The following is a 23,867-nucleotide window of genomic DNA, read 5'->3' as shown; positions in this document are numbered from 1 at the left end:
GTAGCACATAATTAAAACTTTGTAGAAACAAGAAAACAATATGTATCAAATTCAGCAAAAGACTCAAGTATGTGATGGAAGAGACTTCTGCCGTTTTTCTTTCTTCTTTTCTCCTGTTAGCATTAACCACCCTTTCAGAAGTGAAGGGCTTCCGTTTTTAGTGGGGGCAGACACACTAGATGACAGACTGAAGATTGAAGCACTTACAGCTCCTCAAATGGTTAGTCAGAGAAAAGTCACAGGCTTTGTTAGACACATGGACACTTATGAAGTCACAAATGCACACACAGACAGACAGAGCTGCAAACAGTTGGAGACAAACACAAGCAGAGATTAAACGGTTCTACTACTTCTGAGGTACGCTTACCTTCCCCACCAAATGCTGGCTGCGGCAATCAGTATATCTTCTACTGCGAGACAAGCATGCAGCAATGTTGGCAGACCTCAGGAGGTTGAGTGCAATGGAGAAGCAAACATGAACAGGCAAGAACAAGTGGGACTGCTGAAGGCAGGATGATGCAACTGTCTAGCAGACACATTCGCAAATTCTACATAAAGCGTAAAAAAACAAAGATATTCCAGATGAATAACAGTTCTAAGCGATAAAATAATTAACGCTAAGCCCATAAATCAATATGTTAAAATCATGAGACCGTTATGGTGTGAACAAATAAGGACTAGCATAGGGCACATGCAAGCTCCTTCATACTGGCTTTAGAGGATTCACATTCACCCACAGACATTTCCAACACCTATTGACAAAACAAAAATCCTTCTTTTCAAATACTGTGTTTCACAAGAATCCATGAAATATCCCAAAGTATTAACCAGCCGAGCCATTTCCAGATGCATTGTTTCTCTTTGGGATTAAATGAATATGCTACTACCAGTCAAAAATGTGGGTGCTTTCAGCTAATTAATTATCCCTAGCAGAAGCAATTTTAGTAAATGGTTCCATCTGATATATTATGCTCCAGAAAAAAAATGGATCATAGAACCTATTTGAGGAGAAATATCACTAAACACTGTGGTAGGAAATAAAATGCCTAAAGTTCCCAGGTCAACAAGTATCCTCACCTGGACATCTTTCTACCTCGACGAGTGCCCAACGGCTGTGCCAAATGTACCCCACAATACACTGTAGCTGAGAAAAGAACACCAGATTAGGCCTCAGCCTATCCATATACATGCAACATGTCACACCTACTGTTTTACAACACCATGGTATGCAGATGAAGGGAAGCTTGGTCAAAAGGCGACACCCTTTTTCATGCTCAACCAAGCCTCTCCTGACAGGATGGCAAACTTCACCAAAAACTGACAACCCCTCAAGTAAGTGTCTGGCGTCTATGCCTCTTCTCTTCTCTTACAAATGTCTGACTAAACCAACCAGATTTTGACACCAAATTGCTCTACAACTACACACTTGTGGGTGCCTCCCGACCTAACCACCCTAACCAGCATACTATCTGTCTCCCAATTGGATATTGATCCTACTTCATTGAAACCCACCATCGTGTCACCTTTCCCAGACCACTGGCTACATACTAGTCTTACCTGATGTCTGCTCACTGACATTTTGTCCCGCTTTCCACTTAGAGGGAAAACGGCCTCGAGTGTCCCAGCTCCTCACGTGGAATGTATCCATGCCCAGACCACTGTCATGCCTTGTTTTGAATAAAGCAAAATAATCTATTCTCCGACTCAACATCAAAAGCCACCAATAAGAAAGTTAAATATCAGCTGCTGTACCCAAACACTTAGCCAATCTACACAGACTGCTATCATTGCCACAATTCAGGCAAAGATAAAAACCTAGACCTTTTGTAATTACTACGATTTTCATATTTTTTTAATTGGTGGTTCCCATCCCTTCTTCCCCCTCACTATTACCTCTACCCCAAACCCCTCCCCACATTTATAACCCTTAAACCACAACTACATATATTTTTCAAAGTGATTACTTCGTAGTAAATTACTTCATATTAATTAAGGTTGTTCCAACCACGGGATACCCAGAGAGTGTAACCCTGTTTCCACACAAAATTAACAGAATGTTACCTTGTAACCTAAAACATCAGCATAGAAGGTGGATTAAAAGCTTGACAGATAAATAATAAATACCCATAAACCTTTATAATAATGCAACTCCAAGATCCAAGGAAACGTAAAAGCTAAAACACGTCTTTATCCCTGACTGAACCGGACCTTCAACATCATTATAATTCTACATGACAAAGACTTAAAACTCAAAAGACAGAGCCCTTCCCCCGGCACCCCAAAGGAACACAGCTTGAACTACCACAGAGATGCTGTAGTACCTAATCAGGCACACAAACCACAATGCAGTTATAGCTGCCCAATGGAGTTGACATGTTGGTAGGCTTTGATTGCAAAGTGTTTCATACAGCTGTAATACATTTCAAGTTGCAAGCTACTAGCCAGGCATAAAAAGTGACTTGCCCACTCAATTTTCCACTTAAACAGAGGACACAATTTTTACTGTCAAAATCAAATACCATTAGCCAAAGGCTATTGCAAAGTGCACATTTTCAGGCCTGGAAAGATTGGAAGAGGTTGAGAGAGTGGCGGTTCTTAGATGCGATTATTGCTACCTTACTCTCCCCCAGTTTCACGTTTCTATTTTTGTTGATGTTATATCCCAGGGGAGCAGTGTCCGAAAGGAAAGAGGGTAGGGAAGGGATGGCATTGGAAGCTGGGAGAAAGAGGACTTTAATGTTTGAATAGTTTAGCATGAGGAAACAAAGAGCCATCCTGTGATAAACTGAAGTGAGACAGTTTTCAATCTGTTCTGCGGTGGCTGGGGTGAAGTAGGGAAATAAGAAAAATATTTGTTGGTCTTCAGCAAAAAGGTGATGGTGAAAGCCAAACGATGAGTAGTCTTCCTATGGCAAAGGTATAGAGGGTGAAGAGCAGAGATCCAAGGACTGATCGATGGTGACCGCTGATGGGGAGAGGAGTGGGGTCAGAGGTTTCCGAGTGCCAAGAGATTTTAAAAGGATCGAACTTCCAGGAAAGAGTAGATGAAGGCAAGAGCAGATTTGTGAAAGCCAAGGTAAGAGAGAGAGAGGGGAGGAGAAATGCTTCTAATCAAAGCGTACATTTATCTAGTTTACAGATGACAGTAGGCAAATGGGGGGATACACAGAACAGCATAACTATGCCCAAATAAACTGGTCACCACATGGCTACATCATGTAGATCAAGTTGTCAACAGTGTCAAAAGAAGTCCAAAAGGATGGGTCTAGCAGAGAGTTTGGAGTGGTGAGCCTTAGAGAGAAAGTTGGATACCTGTGTGAGGGCAATGTCTCTGGAGTGTTTACTACAGAAGCCAGATTGAAGACGATCTCCAGGGCCATTATCCTCAAGTGAACCGATCAAAGACCACCCGCTGAAGGACCTTTCAAATAACAAAGAAGGATAGCAACTGGGCAATATGGTCAGCAGAGGGTTTCTTCAACAGGGATAGGACAGTTCCAGATTTGAAGTAGGCAGGGAAGAGTCCAGCGTAAAGAGAGACTAAAGAGCTGAGACGGTTTGGGGAGCAAAACGGTCTGTAGGAGCGCAAGATGGGTTGACATTGCGAAGAACAGATTCTAATCAATAGGAGAGGAAGGGGGAGAAACAGTGCCCCTCGAGGTGCCTTGTAATTGAGGTGAGTATTGGAAACGGCTAAGAGCAGACAGAGCCCTGGTGCTGCTCCTAGTTGCCTCTTTACCTCGGCAGCATGGGCATCAGGTAACCTTAGGAGCATTCACACTAGAAAGCCAGCGTGCAGGGGCCCTCTCCCTCCTCTGTGCTGCAGTGGCAGCCCTGTCAGAGCCCTCAAGTTTTCAAAATCCTCTTGAGTATTAACATAATCAGTCATATCGAATGTGACATACATTTTGAAGCAATACTTTAAACCACCTTTTTTGTTTCATTCTAATATTTTTCATTGGTTTTCATCAAAAATGATTCTTCTCCAAAACACACACAGAACTCGAAGCCCTATTCAAAACCACATGCCCCAACACACACTGCACCCGCTTATCCCCACACTACCCCTATTCGCCCCAACCCAGCAGTCCTAGTCTCCCTGTGCCCCGTTACCCACTCACATCCCCAAATGCTCCTTTTCTCCCCAACTGCCTGCTCTCCCACAAATGCCCCCTTGACCCTCCCAAAAGCCCCCACTTCCCCCAAATGCCAACCCTCATCTCCCCAACAGCCCCCCTTCTCCCACAACCGCCCCTCACCTCTCATCTCCTTCAACTGTTCCTGTCTCCCCGTAAATGCCACCCCCCATCACTCATCTCAACCAACTGCCACTTCACACCCCAACTGCCCCTTCTCCTATCAACTGTCCCCTTTCCCCCAAAATACACCCTACCCCTCATCTTCTCTAAATGCCACCCCACCCCTCAGCTCCAACTGCCTACCTTCTCCCACAAATGCCCCTTCCCATCACCAACTACCTCCTCACCCCTCATTTTACCCAACTGCCCCCTTACCCCTCAACTGCCCGCTCGTTTCCCCCACTCTCCCACTTTTGTCCCCACCCTTCTTCTACCCAACTGCCCCCCAGTCTTCACTCCCAACTTTACCTTCTCCACCCAACTGCACTCCACCGACAACAGGAGCCTGCTCCCCAAACTGCACTTTTACCTCCCACTCCCTTCTCCCCAACTGCCCCCCTTTTCTCGCAACTGCCCCCAAATCCACCTGCCTCCATGCTGCAACAACTGTTGCTTCTCCTTCTTCCTACTGCCCCTGCTCCCCTAACTGCCCCTTTCTCCCTTCCCATCTGCTCCAATTCTCTGCCGCCCAACTACCCCCTCTGACCCAAATGACCCTTATTTCTCCTCCAATTACCAGCATATTGTTCAATGAAAGGCTGGTTCAGGTCCTCTCCCCCAGTCCTAAGCCAAACAATCTTGCATGGAAGTCTTCTAAACCCAGAGCTCTCAACCATCTTGGGGCCATGCATGAGACAGTCATCCAGTCATGTTTTGTTTGGAATTCTGGGACATGCAGTTCATTAATTTCAAAAAGGGGAAAGACTTAAATCACCAGAATCGAAAGGGGAAAAACAGGACTGGATGACCCACTCATGCACAGCCATGGGAACCTTGAGAGCTGTTCTAAATCACAACCACCAGTACCCATAACTTTTTACACCGTCTGCTCCCCCTTACCGATGTTCGTCGGCCAATATCTTTCATGTCTTCCTCGCTGCAGCAAAGGCTTGGCATACCTCTCAACCATTTCTGGCACAAAAGCGAGTGAAAATACCCGATTTTGTTTTTGGCGGGTGAGAGCCCACTGAAATGAATGGGCGTGTAGGAGGCTTGGCGGTGAGGCAGCTCTTTACAAGGCGGGTAACACCCGCCAAAAGCGTGAGTTGAGAGCTATGCTTGGAATCTAGTTCAGCACAATTAAGCACTCAACAGCATCATCCCCATAACATCGTCAAACAAAAGGGCATGTTTTATGAAGCACCAGGAAAACCCTCTCAATCCATACAAACTTGCTGCCAGGAAAGACAAATCAATCGACCGTGTAACGTCGAAAAATGCATTGGTTGCTTGCTGCGCATGCGTAGTAGTGTGTCTGCGCATGCTCATTAATGAATCAACATGAAAGCATTTTCTGACAATTTCGGGCAATAATTTCACCGCTTCATGCCTCCCTCCTTGCACAAGCATCCTACCTTTGAAGCTGGTGAAAGTGGTGAGCTGTTGGGCACAGCAGTCGGACTGGCAACTGCTGAGGGAGGAGAACGGGCCGAGAGCCAACATGACGAGCTCACGTTGGATAGGTGCACCAGAATAGCAGCAGCTCAGCGCTGGAGCCAAAGCGGTGCCCATCAGTGAGAAGGGGGCCGTGAGCGAGAAGGGCACCCTGATTGCAGCATAGCATTTGTATGCAGTGAATGGATTTTATAATGGGTAAGAGTATACTGCTTGGGGGAAGGCTGCATGGGACAGAGCTAAGCTTAATGAAAGGATTAGTGGCTCAAGAATGCTGTAGTGTTTGTAGTAGGTGAGGATTGCAGCATTTTAAGGGCCTCATTGGATGGCAATGCATGAAACGGTGGCTGCATAAGTGCATGCTATACTGGGATTGACTTTGCCACTGATGCAAACGCAATATTCAGGTGGGAAAGGAGAGGGAGAGGTGTCTGCTGCAAAAATAGTGCAGGGGGTCCCGGAGCTCTGCACTTTGAACATTGGTGAGAGGTGCAAGAAGGGTTAATATATTCATGATAATTGACTGGAGCAGAAACTGGAGGAAAAGCTGAAGCGTAAGCATTATATATAGGGTGTGAATTGTTAAAGATGCATTGTATATAAATATGTGCTCTGTAAAGCGCTTTGGGTTTAAGGCGCTATATAAATAACACATCATTATTATTATTATTAACTTGGAATGTTGACATTGGAAGGGAAATAAGACTGAGGAGTCAATATGACAACAACCACTGGACTAATACACATTGAAAGAACACTAAAGGCTCTTGTGCCAGTGCAGATCTTGGAAGAGGTCCCCATATTAACAACACATGCATAATACTTGGAGTTCTGGGGCTAAAGGTGCAATTAAAAAGTGAGACAGCAGTTGCAATGCCCTGCCACCACTGCTGAAGACACAGACTTGTCTTCTAGGACAGGTTAGCAAGTATAACACCACATAGCATGATTCTCCAAACAACATTTTTCATTTCAATAGTAGACATGCCATAAATAAGTATCCAAGAGGGACAATGGAGGGATTGGATGCCCTGATGGCGGCTATACCCGTTAGCACACAGTTTACAAACTCCACACTGGGAGGCACCTCATCGAGTATGGCATATGCGCTACAAGAGCTCTTCCGCCAGATGTCTGCACTCCGTGAAACAGTGGATAGTATCAATACTCACAACTCGGAGATCTATATGGACTTTACGCCCCTTCAGAAGACCCCCAGCAGCAGTCAGGAAGGTTACTAAACATAGAAGAGAGTCAATGGAAAACAGAATAGAAGGCCTAAAACACATGCAGGTACAACTGCAAGAACTGAAAGAAGCCAACACAGAACTAGAACACCACAGCATCATGAGGAACAATATACCTTAAGTGGAGAGGAGATAGGTGCTGATGTGCCATAGAGAGGGAGGCAACAGGGGATGCAGTGGAGTAAGTGACAGAGAGGCGCTCAGGGAACAGGTGAGGTTGCAGAGAGATGCTCAAGGGAAAGAAAGGGGTCAGGGCAGAGGGAGGCACAGTGGGACAAGTGGCGGAGGAGAGGCACAGGGAATGCATTGGGGCGAGTGACAGGCTCAAGGAACAGGTGAGGTTTAAGAGTGATGCTCACGGGAAAGAAAGGGTTCAGGACAGAGGCAAATTGGGACAAGTAGCTGGGGAGTGGGACAGAGGCACAGGGGATGCATTTGAGCGAGTGACAGGCTTAGGGAACAGGTGAGGTTGCAGTGTTGCTTGGGGGACAGAAAGGGATTCAGGGCAGAGGGAGAGGCCCCGTGGGGCAAGTAGCTGGGCAGTAGGGCAGAGAGGCACAGTGAATGCATTGGAGCGAGTGCCAGGTCCAGGGAACAGGTGAGGTTGCAGAGTGATGCTTGGGGCAAATAAAGGGGTTTACGGCAGATGGAGGGGCCCATTGGGACAAGTGGCCGGAGAGAGAGGCACAGGGAATGCATTGCGGTGAGTGACAGGCTCAGGGAACAGGTGAGGTTGCAGAGTAATGCTCAGGGGAAAGGGGTTCGGGGCAGAGGGAGAGGCACAGGGAATGTATTGGAGCGAGTGACAGGCTCAGTGAAGAGGTGAAGTTGCAGAGCGATGCTCCGGAAAGAAAGGGGTTCATGGCATAGGGAATGCATTTGAGCGAGTGACTGGAGCATGTAGTAGTTGAGGTTGCAGAGTAATGCTTGGAAAGAAGGGTTCAGGGCAGAGGGAGAGGCACATTGGGGCAAGTGGCTGTGGAGAGGTGCAGAGACACTCGGCGGAAAAGGCGTTATGGGGCAGAGGAATGGCACAGTGGGGAGAGGGGCTTGGGAAAGGGGAGGGGTGCACAGAGACTGGGGAAAAGGGTTCAGGGGAGTAGGGAGAGGCACATATGTGGTAGTTGCTGGGGAGAGGAGCAGAGGCATCAGATGCATTGGAGCGAGTGACAGTCCCAGGGAAGACGCGAGGAGGCCCAGAGATACGCTTAGAAAGGGAACAGAGATGCGAAAGGGAAAGATGGGTTCAGAGATCGGGGTAGAGTGGCAAAGTTGGGCAAATGGCTGGGGAGAGGGGCAGAGAGGCTCAGGAAAGGGGAGGTGGGAAGAGGAGCTCGTCAGACTGTGAGAAGAAGAAAGATTTGGGAAAGGGCAAAGATATGCGCTTGGTACACTCCCAATTTCAACGGAGTAGAAATCCCACGCGGACACTAAGACCACTACAAGGTCATCACCCATGTGGCAGCTGCGTAGCTTGCCAATTTACTAAAAAGACGAGCAGCTTTCAAATCGGACAACAAAAATGGACACTGAGGGACCTTACTAATTGTAAGAGCCAGAACGTGGTCTATTGTATCGAATGCCCATGCAGCCTTCGGTACATAGTCCAAACCACAAGAGCAATCAATACCAGGATCTCTGAACACAGATCCAGAATTAGATGTAAAAATCTTACAGCACCCCTAGTGGAACTCTACATAGCTGCCAACCATACACCTAACAACATTCTCTGGTGGGTAGTTGAGAAAATCAAGGGAAGCCCTGACACTCAACAAAGCCTCTTGAGAAAGGAATCCCGATGGATCCACCGATTGGACACCTACCATAATGGTTTGAATGAAATCTTCCAGCCAGTAATATAAAAACACACACTAGATTCCTCATGTATCACAAGTGACACACAAACATTGGGATATTAAACCCCAGTCTACTTGTATGTGTACTTCCTTTTTGTACTCTTAAAAGGGGCTGCTGTCCTCCCTAGACCATTTACCATGACCACATGAATATCTTGCCTTATGGTGTTTAACACTCCTCTCTCTGCGATGCCCCCTACAAACACCTTGGTCATTTCCTAGAGTGTCTGGGCACTTCCCCACCATTCGGGCTAATATTCTGTCACTGAGTTTTGGCAATATGCGGCGAGATATTCCTCCTGCAACTTTACAAAGACATGAAACTAATATTCTCCTACACTTTAAATTTGTCCCTTCGTAATTATAGACAACTGTACCTTCTTTTCATATTAACGTCCTCCATTCACTTTTTTCCTCCAGTACTCACCGCGGCCAACTGCCGTCCTTCAAGACTCTCTGTGTGGAAAACGAGACTGGAAACCACTGACTCGTGTTTCCCTGCCGTTCCGAGTGGCTCACACCCTAGGTTGTCATGACTACCACTCTAAACACCATCAGAGCGCATGTGCGCTCACCATAGCAACTGGCACATTAGCAGGTTGACGCTGCACAAACACACCCTTCTTTCCAGGCGGAACGGCCGAGACGACGAGCCTTCAGTTTCTGCCCTGCACAACCTTCTGCTGACTCACGCAGCAGCATTTCATTCCGTGCAGAAGGTAAGCGAGGCGGCCGCCCACAGAGTTTTCCGCCGCACACGCAGAAAAGCGTCTGCTCCCCTTCACATTTAAATGGCCTATCCCTTTTTGTTCTTCCTTTTTCATCCCTGGCACGCGAATCCACGCGGCCATTTGTCCTGCACAACTAGTGCTATTTAACTGGCGTCCCTCTGGCTTTATTAATGAAATTTAGTTTGAACAAATTATGACACCAGATTTGATCGCCATTCAGCATGTGCATCTCCAATACATTAAAGCGACAACTATCAACAATTGGCTTACCTTTTAATAAATATTTTGGAGCACAACATCGCACCAGAAGCAATGCGCCTAGCAGCCCCTTTTAAATTTTATTTTCCTTGTTGTATCACACTTTCAACTCCACTGTACAACGAGGTTCAGGCAATGTTTGCACTTGTTCTTGTCTCCTTAGGAACCATTTACCAGTCAGCATCACCTAACTACCTGTACCTGTCATCAAAACAACTGGACTACACCATAGCAGTGATATTGTATCCAAAACCAGGTACAAATAGAATTTGTTGCAATGTTTCCTTTTGAACTGTATACCACGTGATATACAGTATCAATGTATTTACAGCACCATACAAGGCTTTAGCACTCTACATAAACCAGCCTGCGTTTCTGCTCATTTTTTCTTTATAGAAAATACCCAGATGTGTGTGATTTTGACTAATACACCCTATTGGCCTTGTACATGCCTGCTTCTGTTGCCTGGTATTCATCTCCGTGTGGCCGATACCTGAGCACTTGGGAATGAAGCACCGGCAGGTAAGCCTCCCGACCGGTGCTGAGAGTTTTTAATGACTATACTAATGCCCTACTACCACAGGCATCCGCATCTTCACCCCACTCATTTGATATCCATATATTCTCCACAGGGTCCCCCTATAGGAGCCCTGATGAAGGCGGACCTAATTTATTAGACTACCGCCGAAACGTGAAGAAGATAGGGAACGCATCTGAAGACATACATCCCTACCCTTTGGAACCTAAATCTTTTTGTTCCAACAATCAACCTTCACGTTTTGGGAGCCATGATGCCCAATATTTACTGAACTATTATTTGGCATCTGCTTTTTTCTGCATCCCACCATTTGATACATGTGTTTCTTTAGTGAATTAACTAAATGACACTGTTTTCTTGCTTACTGTTTCTGTTTTTGCTATATGTTATTCTCACATATTCCTTTGTACCTTTTGAATTATTTACTATATGTACCATGTGGATGTATTTATTTCCCTTATATGCCCTTGGTTGAGATTGTAATTACATTGACTTTCTGTTATATGATTTGTTAGAAAATAAATGATTTACATCACCCCCTTTTTTTGAATTTAGAGTTGATTGTCTCTTCATCCTATTCACAGTGTCTATTTACTTGTCAAAAATTGTCATTACCATTTGAATGCTTGCTGTTGAAACATACAACAAGTACACTTCATGAGTGGAAATTCCTCATTTGCGGTTGATTCAGTCTTAGGATTTCCGTATTATGGAAACTTTACTGTGTTAAAGTTAGTTGACAGATTTATAGAATCAGATATCTATTCACCCTACAAGTTTGTGTTCACTTTCCTAATAGAAGAATTTTTAGTAAGGGTACATTTTTATGTTTAGATGTCTCACTTTTGGCCTAGTACCCTTCCTAGCAAGGCCATCCCCTACCAACCCCCAATGGGTTTTTTTGTTTTGTTACCGCAGTGGGAAGAGGGGACAGAGAATGTAAGGGAGTGAAACAGGGAAGAGAGAGGTTTAGGGGCAGATTGGGGCACATTGGGGAGAGAAAGAAAGAAAAGTGCTTAGAGTGACATGCTCAGGAGAACACAATATAGAAAAGGCTTGTAAGTGACATGGGTGTCAAATGGGCCCGGGACACAAAGGGGCTGGTATGGGATAGACGACTATTTAGGGGCAGACGGGGCTATCTTAGGCACTTTTGGGGCATGGATACCTTTTGACGCCCCCTTCCATTGAACCAAAGGAATTATGGGATCCAGAATATATTGGTGAGCCCCTCCCGCCGCAATCACATGTCTTGATAAGTTCTTGCACTGATCAAAATGAGCATGGGTACTCCCCTTACCATCTTCGTTCTTTCTGTAATCGGAATAATAAACAAGTAGCCTTTCAAGGTCAAAATTAGCATCCATGGGCCACTAGCATGTGAGGAGACAGACCCTTTAGCAGAAGACGGCACAGTAGTGTTGGTGAAAAAATGAGGATATCTGTCCAGGATCACTGCATTCTCTGCAGTGAAAGCCAAGATAAAAGCATTCATATTTTTTTCATTGTGATTTGATCAAACATTTGATTTTACACACATTACAAAAAACTAGATATACACTTGAACAGAATTAAAATACACCTTCTTTACCTATTTATAAAACAATACTAAAATAGTTTTAAAAAGGCAAAAGGAACAGATGGGAAGAAAAGAAAGCATTCAGAATACTTTGGTTCCCCAGTCTTGATTTTCGATTACCTGTCAGACTTACTAATAAATTATGCTCATCGTTTGGAGGTTACTGCCTAGGTTTTACCAATCCACATCTGAACAAACAAATTTCTAGACCTTCGCCATACTGCTATATTAGTTTTTATAGTACCCACTATCTGGTGCAGGCCCAGTGCTGATAATAGCACCTGTTGGTGGGTGCTCACCTGGGCTTTTTTGAAACTTTGACATTGAATGATGGTAGATCAACCTCTGGAAAATGTGTGGGGCTAATCCGCACAAATTTTCCTATGCTCACTGCACGACATACACATAGACTTGTGTACTCTAGGTGGACACAGCCTACAGGCACAGTCATCCCTGTCATATTTATTTGAGATCTGACCAGTGGAGTATACAATGCATCTCGGAAAAGGAAGGGGGGCAACATCTTCCTCCTGCCATGGCAAGCCTAAATAACTTTCAAAGGCTCCCTGGATCCGCCCTGTCTGTTTGTTTACCCTCTGCAGTTGGTGACAGCAATTAACCTACTAATAGAGTATACTTCAAACACGCACACATGGGGCCTGGCTGCAGAGGCTAAAACAAAGGAGACGAGAAAACCCTAACAACATTTGATATGCACTGTCAACCTGAAGCCATCTCCCACCTCTCAGTATCAAGGGCCTGGAACTATGTATTTACAGTAGCCATCCCAGCAAGGGGACCCCATTCAGAAGGTAAGAGTATGTGGTTTGGCGGAGAACAAATGTCTGGTCTCATCACAGCTTAAAGGACAACACCAGCCCAGCGAAGAAGCTAGGAGGACTGCATGAACCAGCGTCCGCCTTAAAAGACATTTTTGAGCCAGTTGAGTCTCTCACGCTGCAACTGACTGCACAGCTGACTCTTGTCACACTGCAGTCGCTAACGTCGTCCAAGACACCTCGACAAGTACTTCAGACCCGCCAACCGGCTTTGAGACACTGATAAGCTCTTTGCCTGGCCTATGCTCCCTCCCCTCATTGGTTGCCTGGACCCTGATAGCCCAATCAGTGCAACCGGGAGGGGGAAGCCAGCACACCAACCAAGGCCCACGACGAAGGCCCCTGTCTGCTTCCTGTCCGCTACCAGCACGCTACTTGGGGTCCTCTCTGTACCCTAGCACCTTGACTTCAATGATACTGCCACCTCACTCGCAAATAAATCCGGAATGCCCTGACATTGTCACCTCCTGAACTATGGGTTAGTGCCCTCCTTTCTGGACTCCTTCCTACCCCCTTTTATTGACTTTCACGGTCCCTTCTGCTTGTTTCTCCTATGTTTACATCCTGATTTGCACTACCTTTCTTGGCCCTTTGCTAACACCTGAGCCCTATCGTAAATTCAGACCTTGCTGTTTTTGCTTTTTGGTTTAAAAGTCAAATCTTGCTATACTTTGCTAACTTGCTCTGCCCTTTGCCTGTAACTGTTGCTTCTCTGTACTTGCCTGCCCAGTGACTTTGCTGCTCTTTTTGATCCACTAAACCTGCCTTCCCCCCTGCTTCTCCCTGCTTTCCTTACTACCACTCCCATGGCACTTTCTGTTTCTCCTATCTTTTCAAACTGCTTCTCCATTGCCTATCCTTCCCTTCTCAATAAGTCTGGTAGGATGAAAATCAAAAAGGATATCATGGCCTCCAACCCAGGTCTCCCCATCGCTGATACTTATTCTAGCACTTCCTCCAGACAGACCCTCACTGACATCCTCTTTGTCGTTCTTTCACCAGATCTATGGACTCTTCATATGATCTCTGTCCAGTCTCCTCCTCCTCCCATTAATGTCTACCTTAATGGCACCGTCATGCTCCAAGGCCCTCAGGCTAATCTCCTCCTCTTTGATAGGCGTTTCCACCACCTCATCAATTTCCTTTCATCTCCTGCTGTCCCCTCCTCTCTCCCTTTGGCTACTGTGTGGGAGGAAAGGTCTTTTAGGCCCCCTCCCCTCCTTTCCTGTCCCCGTGCACACGATACTCGTCCCACGGCTGCCCATGCGCCTGTTGCCAGAGGTGCCGGACAGCCTAGGAACGACACATATAGGTGCAACATCCATAAGAGGGCTGAAGGAGGTTGATTACTGACTCCATTTTGTTCTGAACCTCAACTCCATTTTGTATATGCTAAAAGCAGGCTCTACAGCAAAGCCAGCATGCAGGCTTGCAGCTCTCCCCTGAGCCGTGCACAGTTGGTCAACTACTCTCCCCACACCCCCACCTACTCCATTCTGGTGTCCCTGAAGCTGCCCTGTTGTCACAGAAGACTGGGCACGAACGGTTACAAACTGAACACAGTATCTCTCGCCTTCCTTCTTACCTCACTGCCCTGTTAACGACCGGGCCAGAGCCTGGGCCTGGAAAAAAACATTAATTTCCACAAACATGCCTCCTTACTTGCAGATGTGACCCCATAAAATATATAATGTGTATAACCCTGTCAGGAATCAAGGCTGGCAAAGGCGTGGAGTGTGTAAATACGCCTATTGAGACATTATGGGCTGAATTGGATATGAAAACTACAATTCCCAGCATCCTTGGTGGTTCTGGGTAGTTCGGCCTGTGCGCGCCTTGTCAGCTGCAATGCATTAAGAATCAACGCAGCTTAAAGGCAGGCAACAGCTACCGGCAGGTGTGGCTTATTGTTTTTTCATTGTGCGGCGGAAGGCAGACGGCCGCGTTCGGCCGCAAGGAGTTGGAATTCGCGTGCTACCGAGGCAAGGCACGCTCGGGAGTTTACGCGTTCATTGTGCAGCATGAAGCAGGAGGGGCGCTGAGTCACCGGCAATACAATGCTTGAAGTTCTTCGTCTGGGAAATTCCTCAGGGTTTCCCAGACTCCAGTTAAGTACTCATGAGGGCAATGCGGGACACTATTGGCAAAACGGCTTGAAGTGATTGTTCTGCTATTTTCATTTGTGTCTGGGAGGTCCCGAGGGGCCCCCAGATCTAAGATAAGTAACGACCGCCTTTCTTGTATTTGACATATTGGGACTAAGTGTCTTGGTTACGCATGTGGCACATGAATATATATTGTGTATTTGGGTCATTCCGGACTTATTGCAAATGGACCATAACTCTTCCCTAGTGAATGAAACTAATGGAAGTGTATTTCTGTTGTACTGTTTAATCATTTCTGGGAAGTTTTCTCTTATGTGTTCATATTCCTTGCTTATGTGTTGTTTCAGTCAGAGTCTGATGTAAGCAGAGTCTGATGTACGCATATTAAGGTGTACTACTCAGGAGTTAAACACATGTCGGGAGTACTGGTGAAAGTAATGTTTGTTGTATGTTAAACAGAGTAGGTTTTTTTTCCTGGTGCTTCCCTGTTCCCATCCACTGTAGGAGTTCCTCATCCTCTTACCGGTTTACCTAAATTCCCGTCCCTATCCACAACCTCTCGCTAACCCCTCTTCCCCCCATAGGCTGCCATGTGGTGACCTGTTATCTAAATCAGGCGCCTGTGCCAACCACGGTGGGAGGGTCGAGTTCATTCGGCTTCCGTGGTTCGGGGGAGAGTGTCGATCTCTCTTCCCACCAGTGACTGCGATTGTGACAAACCCCCCAACCTCGTACCCCTTTTGATGTGGCAGATGCATGCCCCCTGACTGTGTGCGCCACCCTGTTTCACCTACAACGCTAATCCCACCCGAGCCTATAGATTCTCGCCTGTGTTAACGGGTAATTGTCAGGCTTTATCTTCAATCAGGATGTTGTCCGCGGAAGCTGCTGAACCCCCGCACTCCCCTTTTGGATGCTAACCTCTTAACTGGTAACAAACAGTTCAGTTGAGAGCATCCCCAAGGGAATGGGACAAAATAATAAACTTCAGGTTTTGCTCAGCTTCTTTATATCTCTTAACCTGTAGATAAAATAACAACAAATACACTTTAGTTACTAACCTTTCTTTTCCTAGGCTCTGACTTATCGAATCGAGTAAATAAACACGCCACCATACCTGAATATCCTCTATTGATAACTTAGAGGAAGTGTTTGTTTTCTTACTGAAGGAAAAAATAGAGTCTCTGATGCTCTTACTAACTTCTTCATTTCAGAATTGGAAAACTGCTATCTTTAGCTCACTCTCTCAGTTCCATGAATTAATCTTCTAGCAGTTCAAATTCCAAAACACACACACGCCCATCTGGAAATGCTAGGTCTGTCTTTTGTGTGAATCTCTAGCTTTAACACAAATTCCAAATATGACACTCTTGCTTCTTCCTTTTAGAATTGTTTGTGCATGTGGAAAGAAAGGAGTGCAATTGGATCTTTTGCTTGCGTAAAAATATCGCTCTTCAAGGAAGCGTTCACTTGACTAGAGTAATGCGCATGCATGAAGATATTCCTTTTCCTTCTAAAATGGTGTGCGTATAGGAACAGAAAATAGAGTTCAGAAATGGCATATGCGCATGCGTAGTAGATCAGTATTTCTCCCTCCTTAATTTTATTTGTTAAAGTAGGAAAGAGGAAATTACTGAGCTCCGGACACTGATCCTTGAAGAGGCAGCTTAATGAGGTACGCGCGCCAGGTTAGAATGTTAGTAAATAAAACATAACGTTTTCAGGATCGCGTATCTATAACACTGTAACTTACATAGACAGTGTAAGATTTCGAGTGCTAGCCCGGCGTTAAAAGAAAGCACTGTTACCGTAAGAAGGAACAGTGCTCAATAATTTTTATACGGCCGGAAAAAAACACACAGCGCTGAAAAGATGAACAGGCTTCCACACACCAACTTGCCACGCGCTAAATATGTTGCGAAGTTCATTAAATAAGAGTACTGTTTAAGAAATCCAAAAATAAAATCTGAAAAGAACAAAACTAACTACTCTTTAAACAAAGAATAAGAAAACAGGAACTAGTTAATAAATTGTATAGAAATATAACTCCTTGAATTTCACAAAGTTCTGTTAAAAATTATAAAGTCACTTAACTTGCTTCTTTCTTTTACCGGAACGTTTCTGACTTTCCTCTTTAATTCTCCAACACTTTCCTGATCCAAATAACAAATCCTAGGCACAAGGGCCTAGCTAAAGTTTCTAAATCTTCAGAGCTTCAAACATAAGACCTTCCTGCTGGGCTGATAACAATGAAAGGCAGTTTAGAAGGTTCTAACAATGCCTTTCTTTTACTTCTGACCAATCACTGATCCTTTTGGAAGTCTCCATTTTGGCTTAAGAAGCTCTCCACAATCTGCACTAAAAGTTAAGTCCCAAACCATAATTTATGTTAATCATACCATCATTCCACCACATTCAACCAAACTCCATGAAACCTGACAGTAATGAAGCTGTCCCTATGAGATGTAACAGAACAATCAACAAATAGCACGTTCGTTGCAATCAATTTTAGATAGGCTATCATGATCCACATGCTTGTGTTCTATGATACAGGTTACCTGTCTTCCAGTACCAGATACCTTTGCAGACGTATAAGATATTAGGCAACTCGTGTTATGATATAAAATGTATGGTCCGCATGCTTAATTGTTTTCTTGGTACTGTGTATTCACGCATATATATATTGAAATGTAAAGAGACTTATGTGTGCACCATAAAACGTGCAGCCACATGGCTAATGTAAATAAGAGCAATTCTGTAGCACAGTGACCATTGTAAAAGTGAAGATATAGCCCACGATATAGGCAGAACCTGCTTTCTACGTGTTATAAATGAAGTGACAGTAAACATGTACGAACCCCATTCTAATGGTCTGCTTATAACTCCACTAATCGAACTGAGCCAAATCCAAAGAGCCAAAGGCCCTTCACTCCCCTCTCCAGCAGCGTCGCGCACGACGAGTGCCCAGCCCCCACCCCTCCCTCTTCATGATGGAACTATGGCTAAAGGCCCATATCTCACTGAGGCCTTAATGCAACAAATGTAGTCTCTCATTTTTCCGATGAGCCTGCACAGAGTGTTCACCCCAATGCCTTCCGATAGAAGATGACCCCCATACCTTTTTCTCCTTTCAGGGCACATGACAAATGTATGTATATATAACATGAGAAATATATGATCCTCCCCCCAACTATCATGGTGTCAATGGTTATTTTTTATGGATGTTTTTATTACGTGCTTTGAAGGAGTGTTTAGATTAGAGAGTTATTATCCATCATCTTATCCGGAGCCACATAACCTTCACCTCACACTGGCCAGCCCGGCTGAGGCATGTGATGTTCGCCTTCCCGCCAAGGAACTATCCAATCATCTGAAGGCGGCGCCTATGAAACTATACTGGATTTGTGGCTCATGAAATGAATGTAATTTCTGTACCTTATCTGATGTCATCATCTTTTTAAAGTAATGTCAGAGTAATGTTGGGCAGAGCGCTCTCTGAGTTTGCAGACTTCTCTGCTTGCTCTATTTTTTACTTTTACTTTCACCCGCACTTGGTCTTGGTCTCATTCCCTCCTGGGTGTGTCCATTATTGACTCTCACTGGAGAGTTTGAATTACATTTTTGGGGACTGTTCACTTTCACTGCCTTGCCCTCTCTTTACTCCTCCTCTGTCCCGCCTGGGGCTCCTTCTCCTTCTTAGGGCGTACCTCTGATTTGTACCCCTCCGTGGAAGGTCTTTAAGGCTGACATCCTTCTTCATCTTGCCACTCTCAACTCTCGCTCTGCTGTCAAACACTCCTCTGACATCTGACACCTCCTTGAAGAACTTGACCTCGATGTCCTCGGTCTTACCGAGACATAGTTCACGGCCAGCTCTCACAAGTTTTGGCACTCTCCTCCCTGATGGTTACAAGATCCTCTCCGCACCTAGGTGTAGCCCTGATCTTTCTTGAGTGGATTCCCGTCTCTATCATTCCTACTCAGACTTTCTCCTTTTTTGAATGCCTTTTCTGCAGCCTCTCTCTCTCTCCTAGCTGTTCCCTTACTGTGGCTACTATCGGCCGGCCTCCTGGTCAAATGACCTAATTTCTCTCTGAGTAAGCACATCTCTCCTCCTCCCTCCTGGCCTCAACCACTTAACTTCTCCTCCTTGCTGACCTCAATATCCATCTAGACTCTCCTTGTTCCTCCTCTGTACTCTTCTGTGACCTCTGCAACTACCTCTCCCTTTCTATCCTCCCCTCTGGCACGACTCACTCTGCAGGGCACACACTTGATGTCTTGATCTCCTCTGACCTCCCCCTCTCCATCCCTCTGACCACTCCTCTCTCCTGGAGCGATCACTCCCTCCTCTCCTCTCCTCTCATCTCTCCCTCTCTGTCCCCCAGGCCAAGCCTACCCCAATACTGCCTCCTAGCTTCTTGGACATCCAGCCCATGGAGCGTGTGTCATTGAAGGCTTTTGCCGCCACCTTCTCTTCACCCTCCTCCACCTTAGGCTGACTCCCCTCCTGACACAGCCCTGTCTCCGCTCTACTCTTCTGTTTCTGATACTCTTGATGCTGTTGCCCCTGTCATGAGGATCCGCTTGAACTCCAAAGCCAAATGTAATTCTTGGTATGACACTGACCTAGCTACACTTAAACGTACGTGTAGGGCGGCTGAGAGGAAATGGAGGGCTTCTCGTTCATCCTCTGACAACTGGCATGTCGCCTGCTTCAAATGCAATGTCGACTCTGTCCACACCAAGAAGAGAGCCCACATTGAAGCATGTGTCTCTGCGGCATCTAATAACTTGGCCAAACTCTTTAAAATCTGCAAGGAGCTGGCCAACCCTGCAGCAGTCTCGACTTCCTCCTGTCGCCTCACAGGCCCTTTGCAATGCCCTTGCCTCACACTTCATCTCAGAAAGCCAGGACATGCTGTCCACCCTCTCCTCCTCTCCCATCTCCTTCTGTGAACACTGACCCTCTTTCAGGCACCCCCACCCTCTTTCTCGTCCATTCCTCTGTTCTCCCCTGACAAGGTCGCTAGACAAGTCCGATCTATGAAAGCCTCATCAACACAGGTTCATCCCTGTTCCTCTAAAACCATCAAGGACCACATTGATGCCCTCGCTCCGGCCCTTGCTGATTTCTGCAACCACTCCTTTGCCTCAGGAGCCTTACCCTCCCTTCTGAAGCATTCTCTTGTGCATCCTCTTGCCTAGATATCTTCTGCCAGGCTATCCCCTAGTCACATGTTCCATCAGCCGCAGTATCTTGTCTAGATTGGCAAAGGGTAGGAGCACAGGAAACCATAGGGCGAATAACAACTGAAAGAGGTTGGGAGGAGGAAAGAGTGAGGTGTTGGTATCAAATACCTAAGCGCTTACACCATTTTCCATGCATTGGCATTGTGATGAAATTCTTGCAATATTTGCTAGAATTTGATTTAATTTGCCCAGTTCCTCATTCCACTTCCAATTGATTGCCACCTCATGTCCTTGTGCTACCATCATTTGTCAAATACTTGTGTGATATGATTAGGCTCTCGCATATTTCAGTTGGACTTTAACAAGGCTGCATCATCCTATGGCAAAGACATTCCCATCATTGCTATGTAATGCCAACTAGAAACCTACGTCTACGAACAAATCATGGAAAATGTAGAAAACTATTGGTTATTAGATCAAGCACAAGTACCTTCAGACCCATGACATAAACGGAAACTGCACTACTATTTATATGGGATGATCTAAAGGTCAATGCAGACTCCAATGCCAATCAAAGCAGACTCCAATGCCAACTCCGCACTAACACTACTCGATCTTTCAGCAGCCTTCGACACAGGCAACCACGACATACTCCTCAAAAGACAAGAAGATATTGGGATCAGGAACACAGCTCTCCTCAGGCTAAAATTCTTCTTAACAGAAAGAACAGAACTTGGATAGCACCATTCAAGTCAGCACCTCATAAAACATGTGGAGTCCAACAGGGCTCATCGCTGTCGCTGCTACTCTTCAACTCATACATGTACCCCCTGATGAACCACATCAAAAACTTGGCTGACCTGCTACAACTACACAGTTGCCACTCAAATCATTTATAAAATCAACTCCAGCGAATAACAAAACCCAACACCCACCAACTGCTTCATTGAACTAAACCAGTGGAGCACTGACAGCCTTAAACTCAACCCAGACAAAACTGAAAATCGTGATCTCACCCAACGACCTATTGAACAACCAAGCTGGGAAACCCACCAGAACCATCCAAAGTGGTCACAAATCTTGGAATCCTAATGGACAACAAACTAACACTAGAGCCACAAGTCAACGCAGTAGTTAAGAAATGCTTCTACCTACACACGATCAAGAAGATGCACCCTTTCTCCTTCACTCACGGAACATTTGCTGTCATCCCTCTCGTCTTGTCAAGAATAGACTACGCCAACAGCATCTATCTCAGAATGCCAGAATACATTATGAGGAAGCTACAAGGAATACAGAACCCAACAGCAAAACTTCTCCTTAGACTCACTAAAAGAGATTACTAAAAGAGAACACATCACCCCAGCCCTAAGAACACTCCATTATTAGTCAAAAACCAAATCTTCTTCAAAACTCTGCATAACACACAGTGATCCACAGCCAAGGAGTGGAGTTCATACAGGAAAAAATCACCATCTACAAACCAACACAAACACTAAGGCCTAGCAATGACATTCGCCTCGGACTGAAGCAATAGGCAAACCAATTCGGTGGATCCGTATTCTCCTGCATTGCAGTGAAACTCTGGACCTCACTTGCAAAGGAAATGTGAAAAACAGACCATCACCCAAAATTCAGGAAACTATTAAAAACCTGGCTCTTTAATGCACCAAAATGAAGAAAGAACACCAGAGAGCTAAATCGGGCCACTGCAACGCAAGAGAAATCTACGAAACTGGACCCCCCGAAGAAAAGAATCTGACCCTGAACTGAATAGGAACAAGGCCAACTGAATAGGTCAGGGGTGCACAACTGATTTTGACAGAGGGCCGAAAGTACCTTACATGAGGGCTATAGTGGGCCGAAAAGTAAATGTAGGCGGGGCGGTAGGCGGGGCGTGGCAGGAGGCTTTTTAAACCCCCAATTTGTACTAAACACATGGAAAAAGAATGTTTGAGGGTTAACGATTTTTATTTGCATTTCAAACTTACATTTTGTACTACACATTTTCCATTGTTATAATTTGTTTCTATTTAGTTATTGTATCTCGCCCCCAACCAAACACTATTCCCCAGGGCCCCCTCACCCCAACCAAACATTATGCCCCATGGCCCCCTCACCCCCAACCAAACACTATGCCCCATGTCCCTCACCCCCAACCAAACACTATGCCCCATGGCCCCCTCACCCCCAACCAAACACTATGCCCCAGGGCCCCTTTACCCCCAACCAAATACAATGCCCCATGGCCCCCTTACCCCCAACCAAACATTATGCCCCATGGCCCCCTCGCCCCCAACCAAACACTAAGCCCCATGTCCCCCTCACCCCCAACCAAACACTATGCCCCATGGCCCCCTTACCCCCAACCAAACACTATGCCCCATGTCCCCCTCACCCACAACCAAACCTCCCAACTCAGCACACACACAAACATGCACCCATACAGACCCAAACCCCCCACCCCCCAACTCAGCACACACACAAACATGCACCCATACAGACCCAAACCCCCCACACCCCAACTCAGCACACACACACTCAAGCATGCACCCATACAGACCCGAACCCCCCACCCCCCCAACTCAGCACACACACAAACATGCACCCATACAGACCCGAACCCCCCCACCTCCCCAAATCAGCAAACTCTCAAACAAGCACCCATACAGACCCGAACCCCCACCCCCCAACTCCGCACACACACACAAACATGCACCCATACAGACCCAAACCCCCCACCCCCCAACTCGGCACACAAACATGCACCCATACAGACCCTAACCCCCCACCCCCCAACTCAGCACACACACAAACATGCACCCATACAGACCCGAACCCCCCACCCCCCAAATCAGCACACACACAAACATACACCCATAAAGACCCGAACCCCCCACCCCCCCAACTCCAAACCCCCCACCCCCAACTCAGCACACACTCAAGCATGCACCCATACAGACCCGAACCCCCCACCCCCCCAACTCAGCACACACACAAACATGCACCCATACAGACCCGAACCCCCACCCCCCCAAATCAGCAAACTCTCAAACAAGCACCCATACAGACCCGAAACCCCGCCCCCCAACTCAGCACACACACACAAACATGCACCCATACAGACCCGAACCCCCACCGCCAACTCAGCACACAAAAAACATTCAAATACAAACATTCACACACCCCCCCACATCTCAACATACACACAAAATACATTCAAATACAAACATTCACACACACCCCACATCTCAACATACACACAAAATACATTCAAATACAAACATTCACACACCCCCCACATCTCAACATACACACAAAATACATTCAAATACAAACATTCACACACACCCCCCAAATCTCAACATACACACAAAATATATTCAAATACAAACATTCACACACCCCACCACATCTCAACATACACACAAAATACATTCAAATACAAACATTCATACACATCCGACACACCCCCCCACCCCGCATCTCAACATACATACAAAATACATTCAAATACAAACATTCATACACACCCCTCACCCCCGCATCTCAACATACACACAAAATACATTCAAATACAAACATTCATACACATCCGACACACCCATCCCACCCCAGCATCTCAACATACACACAAAATACATTCAAATACAAACATTCATACACATCCGACACCCCCCCACCCTCGCATCTCAACATACACACAAAATACATTCAAATACAAACATTCATACACATCCGACACCCCCCCCACCCCCGCATCTCAAC

General features: G+C 45.9%; 2 long non-coding RNA genes across 5 annotated transcripts in view; one reads left to right on the top strand and one right to left on the bottom strand.

Annotated features, from left to right (window-relative positions):
• Nucleotides 1-5,561, bottom strand: part of LOC138560710 (uncharacterized) — a 46,846-nt gene extending 41,285 nt beyond the window's left edge. Inside the window, exons 1-2 of one of the 2 annotated variants that reach the window (XR_011299175.1) lie at nucleotides 5,199-5,561; nucleotides 368-548 (exon numbers count right to left, since the gene is read on the bottom strand). This is a non-coding gene — a long non-coding RNA (uncharacterized lncRNA). The remainder of the gene's footprint in view (nucleotides 1-367; nucleotides 549-5,198) is intronic. The other variant, XR_011299176.1, reaches the window with a different exon arrangement.
• A 51-nt stretch (nucleotides 5,562-5,612) lies between these two features.
• LOC138560709 (uncharacterized) overlaps nucleotides 5,613-23,867 on the top strand; it is a 39,514-nt gene continuing 21,259 nt past the window's right edge. Inside the window, exons 1-3 of one of the 3 annotated variants that reach the window (XR_011299174.1) lie at nucleotides 5,613-5,951; nucleotides 10,009-10,101; nucleotides 10,242-10,367. This is a non-coding gene — a long non-coding RNA (uncharacterized lncRNA). The remainder of the gene's footprint in view (nucleotides 5,952-10,008; nucleotides 10,102-10,241; nucleotides 10,368-23,867) is intronic. The other 2 variants (XR_011299173.1, XR_011299172.1) reach the window with 2 other exon arrangements.

Source organism: Ambystoma mexicanum, unplaced genomic scaffold (genome assembly GCF_040938575.1).
Source record: "Ambystoma mexicanum isolate Mex_15411 unplaced genomic scaffold, UKY_AmexF1_1 Mex_scaf48, whole genome shotgun sequence".
In the NCBI taxonomy this organism is placed as follows: domain Eukaryota; kingdom Metazoa; phylum Chordata; class Amphibia; order Caudata; family Ambystomatidae; genus Ambystoma; species Ambystoma mexicanum.
This window is presented reverse-complemented; position numbering and strand designations above follow the sequence as displayed.